General features: G+C 35.3%; 1 long non-coding RNA gene across 1 annotated transcript in view; it reads right to left on the reverse strand.

The window, feature by feature from the left end:
* LOC133522141 (uncharacterized) overlaps positions 1–22,197 on the reverse strand; it is a 596,248-nt gene that overhangs the window by 335,534 nt on the left and 238,517 nt on the right. The window lies entirely within an intron of this gene.

Here is a 22,197-nt window from a genome sequence, read left to right on the forward strand (position 1 = left end):
ACAAGAGTAAATCAATTTGGTTTCTAGATCTTTGCCTAAAATTAAGCATTTAATAAAATACATCCATTGTACTATATTGTATAAATACCTATTCATAAGAACACTGCTATTATGATCCTATAGACTAGCGCCTATAGAAAAGCATCTCCGTTTCAGCTACGGAAAATATTACGCTTTCGTATGTACATACACCGTTTGTCCGGCCGCTCGGCGGGTTGCATAAATTTCTATCCTACTTAGTTTTTTTAATTATTATCTGGTGCTTTATTTCATGCAAGGTGTGAAATAATTTATCTTAAATACAGTCGAATACCCTATTGCGGGTATCTTGCCAGTCAACAATAGGCCAAATCTGACATGTGTCAAGGTGGGTGCAGTGACAAAAAAAAAACATGTTACCTCCTTTTCTACATAATTAGGCGTAGGACGATGTCTTTTTAATTTCATTGAATGGAATCCAAAATCAACAATAATCGTTCATTCACCGGTCTCCCTCATTGAAGTCGGTTTTTTTCTTAACAATTATTTTATTTTATTTTATTTCTTGGGAAAGGTTCTCTGCCTTTTCGCCGAATTTCACTTGCCGACCAACTTTTCGCAGAAGTTTCATTTGTAGGTGTTCATCCAACCTAACCTAACCCAACCTATTACGCAATTTTCATTTCCCAACTATGGGAAATGAAATAGTTACGAAATAAATATTTGCTAAAAGTCGGCGTAATAAAACGTCTGCGAAAAGTTGGTTGGCAAGTGAAATTCGGCAATACAATTTTCGGCGAAAAGGAAGGATACCCTTAGGAAAACTTACAGCTAGAGTAACAAAAAGGCTGCGAAATAGTAAGCCAATTATAAGTTTCCACAGGTATGACAACACCACCACAATCTCTCTGCTTTGCCTAAAGGTTGACTGGTTGAGAATGCCTCATGGCATTAAGTCCACCTGTTGTACTATAAGGTTTCCTTTTGTGCAATAAAGGTTAAATAAATAAATTATAATTATTAGACTGGTGGGGAGTCCTTGATTCCTTGGAGACTGAGACGAATGTTAGTGTGGGATGCTACCTGCGTAGACACACTGGCACCGTTCCAACTCCAACGGACTAATGTAAAAGCAAAATCCTAAAAATTTCTACAGCAATAGGATAATATTACTCCCTACAAAATGGCAACAAGTTATCGAACAAAATGGCACATTATCTATGTTAAAAAATTACTTGAATTTGTATATATAATATGAAAATACTTTTCTTTCAAAAAAGGTTCTCCCCAACCATAAATTCATAAGCAATTAATCACATCGGAACTGGTTTTTCAATGAAACACTTATACTGCGAAGGGCAACATCAAACAAATGGGAAACTGCAAGTTCGGGTTATACATAATTTTAAATATGCAACCTCCGTTAAATATGCCGACAATTTGCCAAATGATAATTCGTATATTGAAACAATAGGGAAGAATTTGATATTGGAGCAGGTATTTACAGCAGGTAAACTATCGTCACTCAGGTACCCATTAGCTTTCCATGAATTCGCAAGGCGTCCCAATCGTAAACAAAAAATTGTCGGTATATAAAAGGCAGTGAGTGAAAAGAGTAATTTTCTCCTCCATAAAAACAGTTACGCAGTTATTTATGGTGATACCGCAATCTATACAAGGGATTTCGCTCTGGGCAGAGTATTAACGATTATCCGGGTTTTTCTTACAAAGAAATATTACTTTGACAAATAAATTCCGTGTATTTCTTTTCACGCTCAACGGAATCTTAGTAGGTATCCTACTCGACGCTAATATTAAATAATATTTTCTACTCAATTACATTTCCTTTCTCAACTCGGCGTTCTCTTCGTGTTTAAGCTCAGGGGACCTACAATAGTAGAGGGAAAGTGCAGAGTAAAACAACGGTACGGCCCTTTTGTTGTTTCGGGTAATACGAGTATGGTTAAGGAATATTCACTAACGATCAGTACCCCTAGTGTAACTTTGATCGACATCATAACGTGACGAACGCGTTTGCGTTAAGTCTCATTTTGTATAGGATTTTGAGGTTCCAAAACGTCCCGCTTGGCGCGCTCTTCCTAAATCCAATACAAAATGAGACTAAACGCAAACGCGTACGTCAAGTTTCAAAATCGAATTTAGTTACACTAGGGGTACCGATAAAATGTTTTGTCTTTGTAAGTATCGAAATTTCGAGCTTTTACAGTTGTATTAAAATGAGAACGGTATTTTATTAACACTATCAATTACAATTAAGCCAGGAGGATTAAGAAGGCGTACTCGTAATACGATACCGAATCAGAAACGTTTGATACCGATTTTCCGTATCAGTTTGTTACGCTCGCATTCATTATTACTGGCTTGTTGGCTTGATATGCCTAGTTTATTCCACAGCATTTATAAGATTAATTTCATCCAAATATACAAAATAAACAAGCTCTTTGCGCTTAAAATGCTTCAACCCATTTAAAGAAACTGAATTCACACTAGGACCTCGAAATTATCTACCACAAGCGTGAGCTTCTTATTTTAGTACCGTTTTAGCGTTTTAGTAATACGCTACAGATAAAAATCAAAGTACTAGCCTGTCCCTGAACGCGAATAAACGTTAGCGGTTTTCACATATGCAATAAAACAATATGTTTTAAATCGTCGCAGGAGTAAAAAGGAGCCAGAGCTGAAAAGCGCCGACGACGTGACGTTATCGCACGTGGCTCATGGACACAGTATGGCCACATACCAGTATTTGAACAAGGGGAGTAGGGTAAGAGCGCTTTTTTCTTCACCTGATTCAGATTTATTTGTGACAAAAAGACTCAAAATATGGAGTTGCATTCCAGGTCAATTTTAACGTCCACTGACATCAAATCGATATTTGAATGATATTGGAATCATATTAGTTAGCTTAATTATCGCATTCATTCCGCTCAGACTTGTCCACTCGAATATAAGTGTACGTGCGAGACACCCGCGCGAATGACAGTTAACTGACATGATTTCAATATTATTCAAATATTGACTTCATGTCAGTAAATGTTCGAATTGGCTTATGAATCTGTTTTATTTGTATCTTGCTCTAATATAGCCCGTAATATAGTTAGGGTTCTATAATTTCTTAATCTTCGTTTTCAAGGTTTTGTTCCCAACTCATTTATATAAAGTTAAAGGTTTTATTTACACAGTTGTTTTATTTAGCGATTAATTAACCAGGTTTTTCGTGAGAATTTAACATTAATTCGATTTATTAAATAATAACAAACAAATAATCATGGCTCACTATAGCGGGAAAAATCGACCTCAGCGAATTACGTGCTAAAGCTACGGCAACGAGTTATAATTTCATCCGTATCAGTATCCGTATTACATTTATCAGAGCGATTTTTCACCGTATTTGAGTAATTTCATTGTATCGTGAAATGTTGTTATTGTAGAAATATTATTTATATATTTCAATTCACAAATAAACACTACAAATAATTTGGATCAAAAAAGTTTGATTCCGCCCCGCGTTCAAATAAACGTTCGGCTTCGGCTTAAAGTTCTGTGTGTTTATTTGTGTTGCGGCGCCGCGCGCTCGCGCACCCGCGAACACGCGTGATTTGCATACAAATTGTTTAGATACTATACAGATACCTCTCAAATTTCCCATGTGATATTTCCGCATGTTACAAAATCTTAGTAATTAAATCAACATTTGAATTGATGTCGCTGAGCAGACAGTACAGTCAGCATCAATAGTGACGGTCAGTTTAGGCAAATGTATCGGAATAAATAAATCCTAATTTTATTTATAAGTATATGGCAACAAAAGTTTGTTACGACATATTTAGCCGATTTGGCTGTCACTATCTATTTGTTGCTGCATGTATACAAGAATTGTTGTTGCAATTATATAACCTCGTCCTGCCCAATGTTCTCAATTAAGAACACTTTTGATTTAGTAGTTCCTGCCCGACAGTTTTTAGGGTTCCGTAGCCGAATGGCAAAAAACGGAACCCTTATAGATTCGTGCTATAAACCGCATTAAGATTTTTACACAAAAATAGGAAAAAAACAATAAATTTTGGGGGTTCCCCATACTTAGAACTGAAACTCAAAAAATCTTTTTTCATCAAACCCATACGTGTGGGGTATTTATGGATAGGTCTTTAAAAATGATATTGAGGTTTCTAATATCATTTTTGTCTAAACTGAATAGTTTGCACGAGAGACACTTCCAAAGTGGTAAAATGTGTGTCCCCCCCCGTAACTTCCACCGAAAATTAGTTTGAACGAGATCTATTAAGTAGTTTTTTTTAATACGTCAAAAATTCCCTTCATGAACCCTTCATGCGCGAGTCCGACTCACACTTGACCGTTTTTTTTATAACTTCCTGAATCTGTCCAATGTCCTTAATTAATCACACACCTATTCATATTTGCTGCTTAGTGCTCACAGTACAAATCGCCGATGTAAGTAAAATCAGTTATTATTTCTATATGGTAATGAACAAACATATGGGACCATAGGGAGGCCGTTTCTGATTGATTACTAATCAGAATTGACCTGAAGAAGTCAGAGCGCACCCCTATTTATTTTAGCACACTTGCTATACGTGCGCACGCCACTACGATGTAGCCATCGTAGTGGCGTACTATGTGGGAGTGTTCATATTCAGATTTTAAAATAAGGATATGACAGCAAATTGAATTTTAATCCCGTGACAATAAGAGCGTTTATCCGCGTCTATCGGAAATTCCTATTAATAATACAGCATTGACGACAGCCGCCCTAGAAAACGCAAACAATTTCGCGGCAATTACCCCTCTGGCTAGATTCTTGTTAACGCCTTAGTAATAATTGACTTATACCTATAATTAAATTTTTAAAATTCCAATTAGGTGTCTAGTATTAAAACTAAATGTGATGAAATAGTTATTTGTACAACAAGAGAGCAAAGTTTGATATTTCTTCGAGTGCTTATTTTGAGTCCCGTGCAAGCGAAAGTTTCTATAATAGTTCACGAGCGTAGCGAGTGAATCTAATTTAGAATCCTGAGCGTAGTAAGGGACTCAAAAGCGCACGAGATGTAAATAATTTTGATCTCGTGTAGTACACAAAATTTTTCACGTCAGTCAGCCATCAAAAAATACAACTTGAAAAAATTTAATCCGTCTTCATCACTATTTCACTCATGTTTTCTGAAGGTATTCTAACAATTAACTTTAATTACCGCAGTAAAACAACACGAAAGAAATTTCAATAAAATGATACGAAAATAATGAATTAACGAACATCAATTGACAGTTCAATCGTCAACTTTTTTTGTTAAAAAAAAAACTCCGGTCCGAATTGCGGATACTACTATTTGTCAACTTTAGTAGAGATCGCTAAAAGTCGTTAAGTAGAATTATTTACTGCGTAACAATTGCGTAAATTTGTATAAGTACATTGTTTTGATTGTATAATAAAATACGTAAAATATGGTATTTTTGTTAAATTTTAAACTTTTATTTCATTAATTAATTATTACGAATGAAGACTCGTAGGGTGTTTTGGAACGTTGCGGTCTGACTTATTTCGAGGGTCTATTATAAACCGTCAATATATCGTTGAATTACGTATGCACTTTTTTTGTCTCTTTCTTTTTGCTAATGACGTGAAAGGGACAAAGACAATAGAATCCAAATACTTCGAACTTGGATTAGGCCCCGCACGTTGAAATGACATTCGAATATGAAGGTCACTTGAATGTTATTTTGTCTCACTCAGTGAGCAAAATGCGATTTTGCTCACTGTTTTTAAGCAGCAAATTACCCTTGTTCCAGCTGCTGACGTGAAAAGTATTTTTATACTATTTTTAATTTAGTGCTTTAGTATTGGGCTAGCGTGGGGACTATAGCCCGAGCCCTCTCGCGCATGAGAGGAGGCCTGTGCCCAGCAGTGGGACGTATATAGGCTGAATTATATAATTATTATTAGTAGTTGTCTGTGGTTCGCTCGAATACCTTAACGGCTACCACCATTTTGACACTGATATATTCGCTAGTGTGTGTGAATTTTACTATCTATGCATGCGAGATGTATAGAAAGTAAGTTACGCAGTCGGTAGCGAATATACGAGTATCAGTAAAGTTGATACTGCTAAGGCAGTCGTGGTAAGGCTTCTTGACGTAGGCATGTTTTTGAGAAAATCCTCCTAATGCTGGGACATGTTTAAATTTCTCGTAGTTGTGGTCAAATGCAAACATTAACTAGCTGAACTACAAGTAATTCTAGCACACCTCGTACACAGCCATCATTCGTTAAGACAAAGTAAATGTACACCGGTGAAACTAAAATCAATAGAATGCAAGTACTCAATATCACACATGACACGCGTGAATGTGGCTACCTGTTTTATTTCTTATCATTACAGTTCAAATTGAGAAGAGTATATTTTTTCTGGCGAACGGCATGTTGTGCATAATATTACGGGCTTTAAAAAAACAACTAAGGGGACCATATCATCATCCCATATATTTATAAAAGGTTTATCAATATCAAAATCAATGCATTTTCATTATGCTCTTTTCAATTATTTAAACAACGTAGAAACCGATTCCTTTTATGCTAATTCGCGGAATCATGTTAATACATTATTCTCAGGCAATTGATTGTCTTCATATTGCAGTTTATTAGCCTTAAGAACTAACACCACGAAACCTTCTCCCAAACATTGACAGTCAATATTTAACTTTTAACTAACTGCCGTTATCCTTCACCAACATACAAATAAAAAGGGAGACAGCACATGTAACCGCAAGGCGATGTAAGTTTCGAGCAGCCAAGACGACTAGGGACGTAAACCGCAGCGTACTCAAAATCGCTTGTATACTTACCACAAGGGCACTTGGTGAATCATTACGATTATACCTACCTAACTTGGGTTCGGAATTTTCATAGTACCGTAAGACCAAGTAAGTACTTGTAGTCTTACTTGGTCGAGCTATGGAGTTATAATAAAATCAACGTTGACATCGATAAAATGATAGGTAGTATGTATATTGGGCCCTGCCCCGCTGCTGGCGGCACCCTAGGTTAGGTTTTTGATAATTTTGTATAAAACAGTACAAAATACATACAAACGTATGTATTTTGTACTGTTTTATAAGTGTTTTTATACATATTTTTCTTTTATATTCATGTTAAAAATAACCTAAACCAAAATGTTAAATGAATAAACGATATATTATTTACTATACATATGAGGTATATGAAGGTACTCAGACTAATTGCTCCGTTTTATTAAGATATGTAATAAAAGTCATGACTCATGAGATTTCCGTCGTGTGGGTGTGGTTGTGATTCTTATATTCTTTAGCATGATATATATTATTTGAGATGACTGAAGTAAATAAAGAAACCTACACAAATTCGACTGAGTTCAAGATACAAGCCGTATCTACATGTATTTGAGAGGAAATACAGTCAGCAATAAAAAAGCGAATCAAAAACACAATTTTCGTCAGTAATTTGTTTTATTGCCGAATAAAATTAAGATATACTTTCAAAATGTTGCTCTTTGTTCTTCTTCTCATCTAATTTAGGAACTATTTGCCTTCTGAAATATATCTTGCAACGTAAATTTAAAAAAAATAACTAACCCAAACTCCGTCTATCCCTTGATGATAAGCCTGCAAATTAATCCTTAGTAAAGCAGGGTTAACTGATTATTATTTACCCTTGAGTTAATTTGATCAGGTTTGTAACAGGATACACGATAGTTACAGCCATTATGAAACCCTCTAAGGATGGAAGATATCTGTGTTGTTGCGTATATTACGAATAAGAGTAGTATATTAGTTGTTCCAGTAAAGATGTTTATTAACATGATATACCCTCCTATGTTCCACGGGCCCATAAAGGCTTTATTCCAAAACGTAATTTTAACATTGATTATATAAGTCAAGGTTTCAAATCTAAAAACGAAACTAACGATTCAGGGACTTAGGAGGTTAAAGGCCAATTCTAGTTTTAGTTATTAGATCTGTTTCCAATATGGTGCTGATCTGTCAGTTTCAAAAGTGTCATTTCTTCAACCAAAAATGTCACGTTAGACACTGGCAGATCTGTATCATATTGGAAACAAATTTAATAACTAAAACTAGAATTGGCTTGATATTGTTTGCACGTGGAGTTATTTTTGCAGAAGAAATAGAAATATAAATTATTTATTGTCAGACCACCGATAAAAATATAAAAGATGTTAATGGTAATAAGTCCTTGTCCGCACGACGAAGATACGATGAGTTCGTATATATGTGTATATACAACGACGCTAAAGAAGACGAAAGCAGTTTTCGGAAATAGTCTTTACTAAGCTTCACCGATCATGTTTGTTATTCTTCATTGAAACTAAAGAGTTTCGGTCGGTAAGAGTCGTTTGCACCAAACCGTATCTCGTTAATACTTTCGCAAAATGTTATTGTACGCATATTATCCGGGAAGTGTTATTATTCTCTGCTGAACAACGATGATCAGTGCATCAATTGTGGTTGGTGGACCCTAAACCGTTGTAGAGTTTTCGCAGAAAGTCCCTCGTTCTTAGTTCTTAGTAAAAAATATGTACAAGAGCTGCGATAAGATACTCACTTTTGCTTGTTATGTACATAATAATCAACTAATATAATAGACGGCCTCCTAGCCCAGTCGGTAGTGAACGTTTTTTTCTCTCTCTTTATTAAAGGGCTTTTTCGAGTAAACATATTGCCGCTCCATAAAAACAGACTTCATTAACAAAGTTAAAATAATGTAAACAACCACTCAATAGAACTGTCATGAAATAGTTGTCTCCTCGGTCGCTCATTTCGGACACACTCCATTAAAATGTGATGCACATCTTCAATGCGATTACATAAGGTGCATAATTCCGAATTAACTACTAACGTCAAATACCTTTATCCCGATACCTCTCGTCAAAATATTCCTACCACAATTCGCGACACTTAAATTTCACTAAATATAAACAATAATTATATGCAGCAATTGAAATTCGATGCCATCGCTGCACGCCTGTTTTGCTAATGCATTCAGCTGTCTCTTTGCCACTTATACCTACATGAGATGGAATCCACTGTAAAATTCTAACTTTTGACATAGATTTCAATTCAAGAATTAAATTTATTATTGTATAGGCTATCGGTACTCCTTATATTGTGATCAGGAATCTTATATTGTGTTTCTGTTTACCGGTCCCATCTTGGTCTTGCTCTTGGTTCTCCGATTTAAAGCGAATTTTTGGAAAGGAAGAATTGGTTTTGTTGAGTTCAATTTCGGGGGTGTCATTAGTTTCCTTGACAAGGCTTTCTGGGACATACATACTCAAAGCTTTGCGGTAGGTAACATTAAAATCTGCCATTATACCCCTTATCTTCCTCTCTTTTAGGTGGAATTACAAACAAGACGTTTTATTCAAATTTATTTACCTATTTTAGCGATAAACAAGCACATAGTCATAAGAACATTTCTTAAAGTGTATCATCGTAATACCAATCAGTTTATGCTCACTGTCTTTGCGCTCACGTATGCCTCGTAAATGTGTCGTTTAGCGAAGAGACGTTCACTTAAGTAAGTAAGTAAGTAAATATTCTTTATTGCACCAACAATTATACATTTTACATACATGTAAAACTACAAATGAATTTTAAAGGAAAATAGAACCAGGTAACAACAGGCGGTCTTATCGCTAAAAAGCGATCTCTTTCAGACAACCTTTAGGTAGCAGGAAATTTCGAACTCATACAAAAGTCAACAGGTAGTGCAAGGAGCTAAATATGGAGACTATTAAATACAAACACACATACTACTTATAAAAGTATTAAAACAATACCTAATATACTAATAAATATACACTATAATATAATACAATATATATATATATATATATATAAAATATATAAATGGCAACTTAAGGTAGAGATAGAAAGTATAGTTTCAGCTGATTTTTGAAAATGGGGAGAGATTTAGCTAATCTTAATTCTACTGGCTTAAGTTCCGTTTTAGTATAGAACAGGCAATTCAAGAAGGAATAAATTATGGATATTACCTAATTATTTCAAACACGAGAGAAGGAAATAAATATTCACATCCAAAACGCAGTACAACCCTCCATAACGTGTTGGTGTCTAGACTTATCAGTCGAAATGCTAAGGTACAGAGCCCCTAGTGTAAATTTGTGTCATTCGACCAATCCTTATGTATGGTTGTGAGGCCTCAACACTAACACAAAAAGAGAAAAGTCAGCTCCTGACTCCAGATAGTGGAAAGGAACCTGGGACCTGGGACCTATCAAAAGAAATGATGGCACGTGGAGGATAAGGAAGAATGCCAAAATCGAGGAGTTGGTGGGCGACCATAATATCAACCGCGAAACCAAATCCCACAGACTTCGCTGGTTCGGCCACCTACATAGAATGGAAGAGGATCGGGCTGCCAAGAAGGCGTACTTGGGTAGACCAGCCCAAGCCCAAGCTGGTGGACAGCCGGTAGATCGACCCAGATACCGCTGGGAGCTTGAAGCGGACCTGCGGCAGCTCCAAGCCGATAATTGGCAGGAAGCGGCGCAGGATCGGGAAAAGTGGCGTGCTCTTGTTTCGGAGGCTAAGACCCTCTTTGAGTTGCTGAGTCACATTAGTGAGTTAATTATTTCTATTACGATAATATAGGTACAATCAATTTCATCAATTTTTTACTGTTTGTACTTTTGTTTCATTTGTCTGTTTACCTTGTCAATATGGACTTAACTCATGAATAGTCATGAATCATATCAAGAAACTATATTATGTACACAAAGACAAAAAAATATACTTACAGAACAACGCTTGGCTCGGTTGTAATATCAAGGTTTTGTCCTACAAGGATATGCAAAAGATCATATAAATTCCCATTTTAAAATAAGGGAATAGTTTAACAAATATTTACTTTCAACTACGCAGAAGTTTAATCGGCTCCTAACGATGCGAACAAAAGTTCAGCAACCCATATTATATTAAACGGACAAGACCGATCAGAGTCGCAAAAACTTGACTTCCTTCGAGACACTTCGCGATACGATCAAGATGACAAACCTTGTGCAAACGGTTCACTACTCGGTCAAGTTTCATTAGTTTTTCCAACACTTTAGTAAGGAGGAAGTGAGACGGGAGCAAGAAAGGAGGCGAGTAGGGGGATGGGGGAGGCTAAGGTTACAGCCTCGTCGTGTGATCTCAAGTTAGCGAGCAATTTGGTGTTTGCTTTCAGCGATGCTGCAGCGTTGGCTATTGGATTGTCTTCACATTTTGACGCAGATCTCTATTATTTTAATACCTGTGAATAAAATACAAAATTCCCCGCCTTAGCGAATACTTTGTAATCCCTCAGTAGCAAACGACCACAATAAATGCGCTCAGTTTTATTCGGCATTCGATATTTATGTTCACTCAACCGTGGCGCTCCTTAACTTGACCTCCCGACTTATTTTACGTTTTCTCGTTTTATTAGCTCGGCTGTTTTGATCTTGGAACTGGAACGTTATTTTTGCTATTTCAGAACTTTCCTGTTTTTGTATATCTAGACGCAGTGATACAGATAACACTGTTATATTTTAAAATAGAACGAATTTTTATTTTTAGTATGATATCCAAAGAGCGAAAAAAATAAAGCGGTTATTATTATTATACACGGTGAAATGTAATTGATCTGGAGATAAAAAATATTAGTTACCATCGTGCAATTTACTTCACCGTCTTATTAATTACAGTTAATGATTTCGTTAAAATTATAATATCCACTGGCTATATGGATACCCTACTTTTATTGAAGGGAAATAAATGTACCGTGTCCCAGCAAGGGGTACTCACGTTTCGAGTTATTAAAACTAAAATTATTCACTTACCATGAAAACTACCGGTTTCTTTCCCGTTTCCCTTCACACGAGTCAGCTGTTATCTGCTAGGACTAACACACGTCATCACTGTGTCGCGTTAACTAAATACAAAACGAAGAGTAGCGCAAGCTGGAGTCTATAACAACTAAGTAATCTATATTCTGTCATTTATATTTTACTTACTGTGTACGATATTATTTTGATACTAAGATGTGTAACGTAGATGGTTTAGTTTTATATACACAATTATGGAGTTTATAAAGAAATAGCTTTCGTGTATTAACGATATAACTGTCATTTTATTCATCACCTGCATATTGCCAACCTGGCTAAAACCGCCAGGTGAACGATATTTTGCAACAGGTTAATTATAATGATATCAAAACTTACACTCGTAACAAAAATAGCGGGAATCCGTTTGATTGATGAGAAAAAGCAGAAGTAAAAAAGTATTTTTTTTCGGGGGAAAAATCACACAAGTCTGCCATCAACCCTCCATAAAAGTCATAAAATTTTGTTCCACTTTTTCCTAATCAGAACATGATAACTACTGATTAAGGAATGTACCGAAAAAAAACTGAAAACTTCAAATGCAAAAAACTGATGCGATTCAGAACAAACTAAGGTTTTTAGAATAACTACAATAAAAAGCAACTTTTAATTTAGATAATTGCCAGTTTTTATTATATATTTTTTGTAAGAGTGATAGGCACATTCAGTGGCAGCTTTTACGGACCCATTTTTCATATTTGCATCAGCCCATTTCCAGCAGGTGATGGGCTGATGCAAATTTGTTACTGTTTTTTGGTTGTTTCATTCTTCTCTTTTAGTACACTTTTGATTTGAGCCCAATAATAGTTGAGAGGACGGCACTTCAGGACGTTTGTTGATCTTACTTTGCTCTTCACTAATTACCAAATGCGATTTTCTCTATTCAAAATAAATGAGTTATTTATTATGAAATGTACGATACTTCGAAGTAATTTTAAGTGTTTCGGAATCAAGGATATAGGATGTTACAAATTTTCTTGCTATTTGGAAAAGACCAATTTTCAGTTATGTTTTCTATTTACCGGTGAAACGTTTCTTAGCGTAAAATGAGAATTATTTATATTGGATTATATAATATAGGTAATAATTAATCTTATCATAGCGTTAAGAAAGTCGTAGTCAGCTTGGTTAAAAACAAAATTACAGCCGTTTGAAATTTACAGTTTTTTTATCGGTACAGGCCTTATGCACATTAACCGGATCCCCATTACCTTGCCTTACCTTGTATGTCGTTACTTTCACCGCATTCTGTGTTAAATGAGGAAATAGCTATCCTGTCTTTTCACGCTGCTTTGATACAAAAAAAACTGCTATTTTGCCTTAAGTGTTTTTCACTTGACTAACAAGTCCGATGAACGACTCAATGGCTAGTGAACGATGCGTTTCACTAGCCATTGAGTCGTTTTAATCTTCGAGACCGTCTATGAGTTGTTGAATAGTCATTAACGTATTTAAGATGAGATAGAGAATAATATTTTATAATATATGTCGATACTTTGGGTATCAATTATCTTTCACCTATCATTTATTACGTTTACCTGAATTCCAAACGAAATCTTCTAAAATAATTAAGAGATTTGCTTCCCTTCAACATTTATCAATTGTTCTACCTGCATTAATTATTAACATCCGTGAAATTTGTATGATAACCACTACATTTAAAAACGTACTATAAACATTTGCACAAGAAGTAAGCTTATAAGATAACACTCATAGCCTTGGTATAACTAAGTTATTGATTGGGGCACGTTGAAAGTCGTATAAAATTCCAACACGAAACATTTCAAAATTTTCGGTTCAAAATTATAAAAAAACGCAAGAGATACAATTTTCTAACTACCCGGATTCCTAAAATACATATAACAACCGAAAAACGTACCTGAAAAAAAAAACAAATATATTATTAAATAATAAACGTTTTCTATCACTGTGTGAAATCTTATCCTTTTTCTAAAAGCATAATAAGCATTGCATTGTATTGTGTAAGTACAATAAAGTGATTACTAACACTACTTAGAAATCGTGTTTAGGTTGCAACTGTAAATCTACTGCCTCATTTAAACTTGGAACTTACTATGTCATTATCAGGCATGTAAGTAATGTATGTCACAATGTACAGCCGGCGAGCAGTAAATACAAGCAAGGAGTCGTCGGATGTCCACGTTTTACTCTACTTTAACTATATGTTTCAAGTGAATGGCCCATTATTACGCTCGTAATTCTGGGATTGCTCCAAAATTTGTTTGCCTGAGAAACCGGCATAGTTTTACTCGACAATTCTGATTTTAACATTGTAGATTGCTTAAATGCTATAAGAAAATGTTTGGCTAGAGTGAAACCGAAAAGGCTTTGTTGCACTGACAATAAATGCAAGTGTTGATATAGACAAATAATAATTATGATCCTGACATCAAAATGATAATTAAATTCAATGTTTACCTCTTTTTCACGTGGCTGGGAACAGGTTTTATCCATCAATTTATAATAAAATTTATAGTAACAAGGAAGACAATCCTTTGAAATAAAATCCCTTGTTTTGTTACATGGTACATGTCTCTATTTGATCTAAAATGGTTGACTTGTAAAGAATGGCCCGTGGCATTAAGACTACCTTTTGTAAATTATTCCCTTTTTTGTGCAAGAAAGCTTAAATAAATAAATACAATTCTTAAAACACGGCTTTGGCATTTATGTGTAAGCTCACCAAAAGATCAAAGGCACAATTATACTAAAGATTTGGTTATCGAACGTGTACCTTGACCGCTTAATAAACTAATTTTCAATAGCCTTAGCCAGCATTTTCTAGAATTCTTCAAAAATTCTTAAAGTTTTTATCAAAATAGCAAAGATTTTTCTTATTAATTCGTAAATAGCGTCCACGTATAATAGGGGCCACGGTATAAAAGGAGACGAAACTAGTCGAATACCTCAACAACACGTATTTCAAGTTTGGCGACATATATTCTTCGTTCAGTTTGTTCAGCAAGTTGTGTTTTAAGAAACATTTTTATCACGGCCGAGTTTTGATGATAGATTCCATGAGGCCTTATACCAAGCATATGCATTATAACGGTGCTTTGGTGAAACTGCTCATGAAGACCAGAATGGAACTCCATTTTCATCTAAACACTCAGCACCAGCAGCATGTCAAGCCAAGCTCAAACGACAAGAACTCGCGACGCAACGGCGGTGTGTATCCATTTAAAGCAACTTTTGACCTCTACGTAACTCAAAATCGAGTAAACATAAACATATAAACCGACCTGGTTGACAACCGATCTAGCCTAGTGGGTAGTGACCCTGCCTACGACGCCAATGGTCCCGGGTTCAAATCCTGGTAAGGGCATTTATTCGTGTGATGAGCATGGATATTTGTTCCTGAGTCATGGGTATGTATTTAAGTATTTATAAATATTTATATATTATATATATGTGACATTATCTATGAAAAGGAACCTTATTGTCGATGGCGCTTACGCCGCACTGCGTAGCGCGGCGTTGTTTATAAGCGCCACCGACAACAAGGTTTTCATAGATAACGTCACATATCATTGTCTAAGTACCCTGAACTGAGTTTAATGAGGGACAGTCAATTTGTTTAATAATGTCCTATAATATTCATTTATATAAAATTTACTTCATTTATTAAGCACTTTGGTTCAATTAGAAAGAAGAAATTTGTATTAGAGATAATGAATTTTAGTTCGAAATAAACTATGTTTCATACCAAAAATATCCGCACAAAAAGAAATGATATTCCACCAAAAACATAAATGTGAAATGAGAGCAAATAGGACAGTTTAATATTAATAAATATGCGTCGTTGTTGACTTCATCGAAAATAGTTGAAATCTAAATGGGTGCCAAGTTCTAGTTCACTTGGGATGTAATTAAATTTCGTTCGGGATTGGTCTTGGCTACTTTTTGTACCAACAAACTAAATTTTAGAAAAGTAACATAGACAAATATAATAAGATCCTGTACGTAAAAGATAGCCAAGTCAATTTCTGAACTTTAATTACATCCCAAGTGAACACATAATATTATAGATCTCAATTCTTTTGCAGGCGAAGTCAACAATGACGCATATTTTTAATATTGAACTTGGCCTTCATTATTATGACATTAGTGCATGTGCAGCTTGTAAATAATATGAATGGCATTTCGCACTGTTTTGTGCTGTTGTTTTTTTTTTTACTAAAGATTATAACCTAAGATTTAGTTTTTAGAGGTATAATTATTTATTTTAATAGTCTTTAATGAATTTAATATAATGTAAGTTTACAGTATAATATATCTAAACTAACTTATTAAAACGCATAAAATACAAAAAAGAATATAATCAAAGTAAAGAAACATATCTAAATACATATATTTACAAATAAAAAATGGGGGCTAGCTCGTCGCCCGATGGTAGGGTGCCCAGAAGGCTGGTGGCATTACCGCGCTGTATGGCGATGCCAATTCGCTGGGCAAGGAAAGAACCAGTCCTCTGGTCGCCCGTAGCGTCAATGATACGCTTCGCCAGCTCTCTGAATATACAATGGGCTCCGGGTCCCCAGGGTCCGAGGGTCTCCACCCCAAACGGCTCAAACATGCAACCGGAATCAATGGATGCATATTTGCGCCGTTTGAGGCGCTCGGCTGCTTCGGCGGCCGTTCCGGCCTTGGTCGAGGTCCCTGGAAGGTGGGACGGCGCAAGGGTATCCACACATATGGCGTCCCAGCTTCCAAGGAACCAGAGTCATGCCGTCCAGCCGCTTGCCATCATCCCTGTCTAAGCCTGTGGGCTCTAGGATGGCTGGTGCCCCTGCACTGGTAAAGGCCCGGCTACTGGCATGGCGTGGGATGCAGCCTGCGCTCCTGCTGCAGGACAGACCATGAAGGCCCCTACCAGTAACATTGGCACCACAGTGACATTTGTGCGGGGCAATACAGACCGCTTCGAGACGCAGTGCCATCGAGAGTCTAAATGTTTCGTTGCTAAGAAGAGTGCCTAGATTTTTGGAGGGCACAGCATGTAGAATAGAATAGAATAGAATAGAATAGAATTTTATTGTATAACTGTGTACATACAAAGGTGGTCTATTTTTACATTATACGTGTCAACAGTTGCCTGCTAGGGCGTACAATTTTTTTATGGTAGGTAACCTACCTATCCTAAAACTAAGCTTAAACTTAAGTACATGGTATAGCCGGTAAAACCACTCTGCCAGTAGAAAAAGGCGCGAAATCCAAATATTCTATTAGCCTGCACACCTACATTTTCTAAACCCGCCGCCCCTCTCCACCGACGGAAATGGCTTGACAGACTGTTACATATTAATTGGCAAAGAATTCATTAATATCATAAAATACTTTATCGATTAGCCAGTTCTTAAGCCTCCGTTTGAACATAATTCCATCTAGCGCTTTTAAATCTAGAGGAAGATGGTTGAAAATGCGGATAGCCATAATAAAAGTGCTTTTTTTGTACAAAGAGTTGTTTACCTTTGGAAGGTAAATATCATATTTGTACTGGTCACGTATGTTGTTTTTTAATGATGACTTATTAACAAAAAATGCAGATTGACTTTTAATAAAAATACATAGTTCTAGGATGTAAATACAGGTTAAAGTTAAAAAACGTTTTTCTCTAAATACGTTACGAAGCGATTCCTCGGTGTGCATACGATATATAGTTTTTAAGCATCTTTTTTGTAGTTTAAATGTTTTGTGCACATCGACAGAATTGCCCCAATAGATAACTCCATATGTAAGTAGTGGATACACACTTCCGTAATAAGCATTTACTACCACAGTTTCGGAACATGTTTCTGATAGTATTGATAAGGCGTAACAGCCACTAGAAATCTTGCTATTTATGTGCTCAATATGAGTCTTCCAATTTAAATGAGTGTCTATTTTAACACCAAGAAAGCCAGCTCCCGTAATTTCTTCAATAGGAGTCCCTGCGTCAGATATATCTAATGGAATTGGTGGAGTTTTATAATGCCTAAATTGAATCAGTTTTGTTTTACTAAGATTCACTTTAAGATTTAGAGTATCAAGCCAATCTAGAATTATTCTAAGGGTGCGCTTAATATTACTATTTATATCTTCATCCCTGTTATCACTTGAGAATAATATAGTCGCATCATCCGCGAACATCACACATGGCTCTTCAATTTGATTTGGAAGTTCGTTTAAATAAATAAGGAAAAGAAGTGGACCCAGCACGCTTCCCTGAGGTACACCAAGTAAAACCTTTTCAAATGTAGATTGTTTATGCTCAATTGTTTTGTTTTGTCTATCGTAATGTTCGATAAGCACAGCTTGTTCTCTATTAGTTAAATAGCTTTTGAATAATTGCAATGCATTCCCTCTAACTCCAATGCGCTCTAGTTGCTGTAAAAGTATGTTATGTAGCACACAGTCAAATGCTTTTGACATATCGAGTAACAGGGAAACGCACGGTTTACGCTCATTGACATTATCCCAGATTTGTTTGAATAAATTAAACACAGCAAGAGAAGTCGATTTCCCTTTTTGAAAGCCAAATTGAGTTGAGCTTAAGATACAGTTTTTATTTAGAAACTTGCTTAGTCTTTCGTAAATAACTTTTTCAAATATCTTAGAGAAAGCAGGTAGTAGTGCTATAGGTCTATAATTTCCCATATCAGTATGATTGCCTTTTTTATATAGTGGTTTAATCAGTGCTTTTTTCAATTGATCGGGAAATATACCATATTCTAACGTCAAATTTATAATATAAACAAGAGGTTCAGCAATGTGATCTATGCATGATTTAATAACTGTTATAGGTATGCAATCATAACCTGTACTCTTTTTATTCTTTAATTGTTTAACAATTTTTTTGATTTCGTATGTGTCGACTGGAGCTAAGAATATGCTATTTGGAGAGTTTTTCCGAAATGTGTTATAATTAGGTAACTGAATGGAATTGTGTACATTTTGGTTTATAAAGTATGTATTAAATGCTTCTGCTATATCAGAAACATTCGATAAGTTTACCCCATCAACATGGATTTCAGAAATCATAGTTGGTATTGAATTTATATTACTTGTATATTTTTTAATTAAGCCCCAAGTAGCTTTCGCTTTATTAACACTTGTTTTTATATATTTATCATTGGTTATGATTTTTGATAAGCGTATAACTCTTTTCAATATTTTACAATATTTCTTATAGCTGTATAATTTACTGTCATCTCGCTTATATTTCTGTATTCCTAAATACATTTTACGTTTGTTTTTACTAGACTTCAATATGCCTCGCGATTTCCAATTTTGCTTCTTCCTGTGATAAATTTTTACACTTTCAAGTGGCACACATAGGTTAAAAATCATTGTAAATGTGTTTATGAATTCATCATAAGCTGCATTTGGATTTGATTCCATAAAAACATTCGTAAAATTTATTTCCTGTAAGTATTTTAAAAATATATCTAAATGGTAATCAATTCGCCTAATTTTCTTAAACCAATGTTTTTCTTTAAAACTAAGACTAGTTGGTATTATTATTATTTGGCCAGTATGGTCCGATATAGCCAAATTTAATACGTTAGAACTAAATTTAGAACAATTTGTTAAAATATTATCTATGCATGTCTGCGACTGATCATTAATTCTGGTTGGTTCATTTATTGTGTGAGAAAGATTAAATTTTCTTAGAGTAGAGAGAAACGTTTTTTGTGCTGTGTCTTTATTTAATATGTTTATATTGAAATCCCCTGCAACAACTAGTTTTCGTTTTAAATGTCTAACCCGAAGTGTTAACTTACTAAGCAGAGTTTCTAAGTTCTTCATAAATATTTCAATATCGCCGTTTGGGCTACGATACACACATACAACAACAAGGTTAAGCTCAGGTAAAAGGATCCCACAAGACTCAAAATGTTGTTCGATAGACATATCCGAAACCCACTGTATATTATGACATTTCACAGTGTTTTTTACATAAATACAAACACCCCCACGTGTCTTTTGTGTTCTACAGAAATATGCAGCCATTTTGTATTCCTCAATTTGCAAAATAGATGCCTCGTGTTTTTTTAGGAATGATTCAGAAAAACATAAAATATCAATTTGAGCCGAATCAGCAAAGATATCTATTTGACTAATCTTAGACTTTAAACCTTGCACATTTTGATGAAAAATGCGCAGATTGCCTTCATTAGGCTTAGAGACATTTATTTGTGTTTCAATCTGAGGTCTGCTGTGCTGTACTTTAGGTGCGAAAAAAGTAGTATGGTATTGTGCCTTTACGTGGTAAAGATTTACTTGACTCTGAGCACTTATTAGAATTTTCTGAGTATACTTCATTGTGGACAGTTTGAGTCTGAGAGCCAGAACATACCATAGACACGTTTTCATTTACGTAATTGTAATATGCGTTTTTATAATCTATTTGGTCAATTTTCAGAAATATTTTCGAACATGTTTCTCTCAGATACCGTTTGTTATTTAGATTATTTCGTAACATAAACTGACTGTCTATAAATGTGACATTTTCTATTTTTGCACAACTACACTTTAGCGTATAATTTAGATTATTTGCATCAATGCCTCTGTTTTTGCTAACACTTAGTACAAAAACAGGGTATTTTTTTAAAATTGACAGTGCACCTTGCAAGTAACAGAGTATATCCATTGGATTTGTGTCATGCTCTCCTATTGATAATACAATTTTGTCACCCTTGATATACTCCTGGTTGCCAATAGTCTCTAAAATTGATCTCGTGGACGCACCGGGTTTAATGAAGGCACTAACTCCGTAGTTTACAAGGTTGCTCTTCTGCTGCATTTGGTGAAGCCGAGGGCCTACACCGATGCATTGTTTGCCGCCGTATATAAATATTGTAGACTGTGTTCGTTGATTTTTTGTAGATTCCTGTATTTCTATTGATTCCGTGACTGATTCTTGATCATCCTGTACAACATTTTCTATAACAGCTGGACTTAGTGGACTTGTATCAACATTTTCGGCTGGAATTGTCGATGGGTTGGGGGATGGGATGTCGATTGTCGAAGTTTCTTTAGAGCTTACTCTTGTTTTTTTCTTGGTTGACTTGGGAGTTGATTTCTTCTGTAGTGCAGCACTACAATCTAGAAGATTCTTCAGGGTTGAAATTTGCCTTTCCATTTCTGTTTGAACCCGAGTTAACCTAGTCACTTCGGCATTAAGGTTATCAATCTCTTCGTGTGCGCTACTAAGTTGTGCGTTGAGAACCGAAATTTGATCCTTTAATTCACATATCTGGGAAAGTTGCGTAAAATTTGGTAGGCTTTGTGAACTCTCATTTTGACTTGACTCACTTGACTGTGTTGAGTCTAGTGAACTGGATGATGTTGAGACCTTTGGTGAGCTAGTGGCGGCATCCCTAGAAGGCGATAAATTAAAACATTTTTCATTCCTCTTTGTGCTTGAGGTGGTCGCTTGCTGGTTATTTGTCATATGTCTTTGTTTTTTCTGTTTTGGTGACGACGGTGTGACTTGATGACTTGGTGAGTTAGTTGGAAGAACAACACATTTAGAGCATTTCCATGTTTGTTTATTGCTAGTTGTCATTAAACGTAACCACGCCCCTGACTCCCACCTAAGATTTATATTCTGCTGCTGTACAAAATTTTGACAAATATTTATAGTACTTTTTAGGCCTGCTTCCCTGAAGACTTATAGCTTCCTTCACTCCCACGCAATGAATCATTCTGGAGTTGTGTTATGTTTCGGTGTAAGGAAAATTGGTAATAATGTACGGTTAAATTCGAAATAGCTTGTTACCAACACTTAAACATCCACACACATCAACCATAATCACCACTGGAATAAAGTTGGTGTTACTACAACGCGGTTATTAAATCATCCAATTTGAAAACCATACTAGAGTTAGAACTAAGTTCATATTTGTACATTTTGTAGTGTGTGGCAGTTAGTGCCAAAATACTGTTACCTGGCTAACAAATATGATATACATATAATCCTGGACAGCAAGTATATACAATCCTATGTGTCAATATGTCCTAAGAATACTTTTTGTTTCGAAAACTATCCCCTAAATAAAATAAATGAGAAGGAAATATTTGTCACAAACTACAAATTGTAACGCTTTTTTAAATCATTACCCGGTTGCCAAAAAATAGCAATAGCAATATATGAATAGGCCTAAAGACTTTATTGTTTATTATAAATACAACTTTACTTAGCCGTTTTTTTTTTGCTATTACATTTTTATTTAAAAATGACACATTATTGTGTTTA

The sequence above is a fragment of the Cydia pomonella genome, chromosome 10, assembly GCF_033807575.1.
Source record: "Cydia pomonella isolate Wapato2018A chromosome 10, ilCydPomo1, whole genome shotgun sequence".
NCBI classification, from domain to species: Eukaryota; Metazoa; Arthropoda; class Insecta; order Lepidoptera; family Tortricidae; genus Cydia; species Cydia pomonella.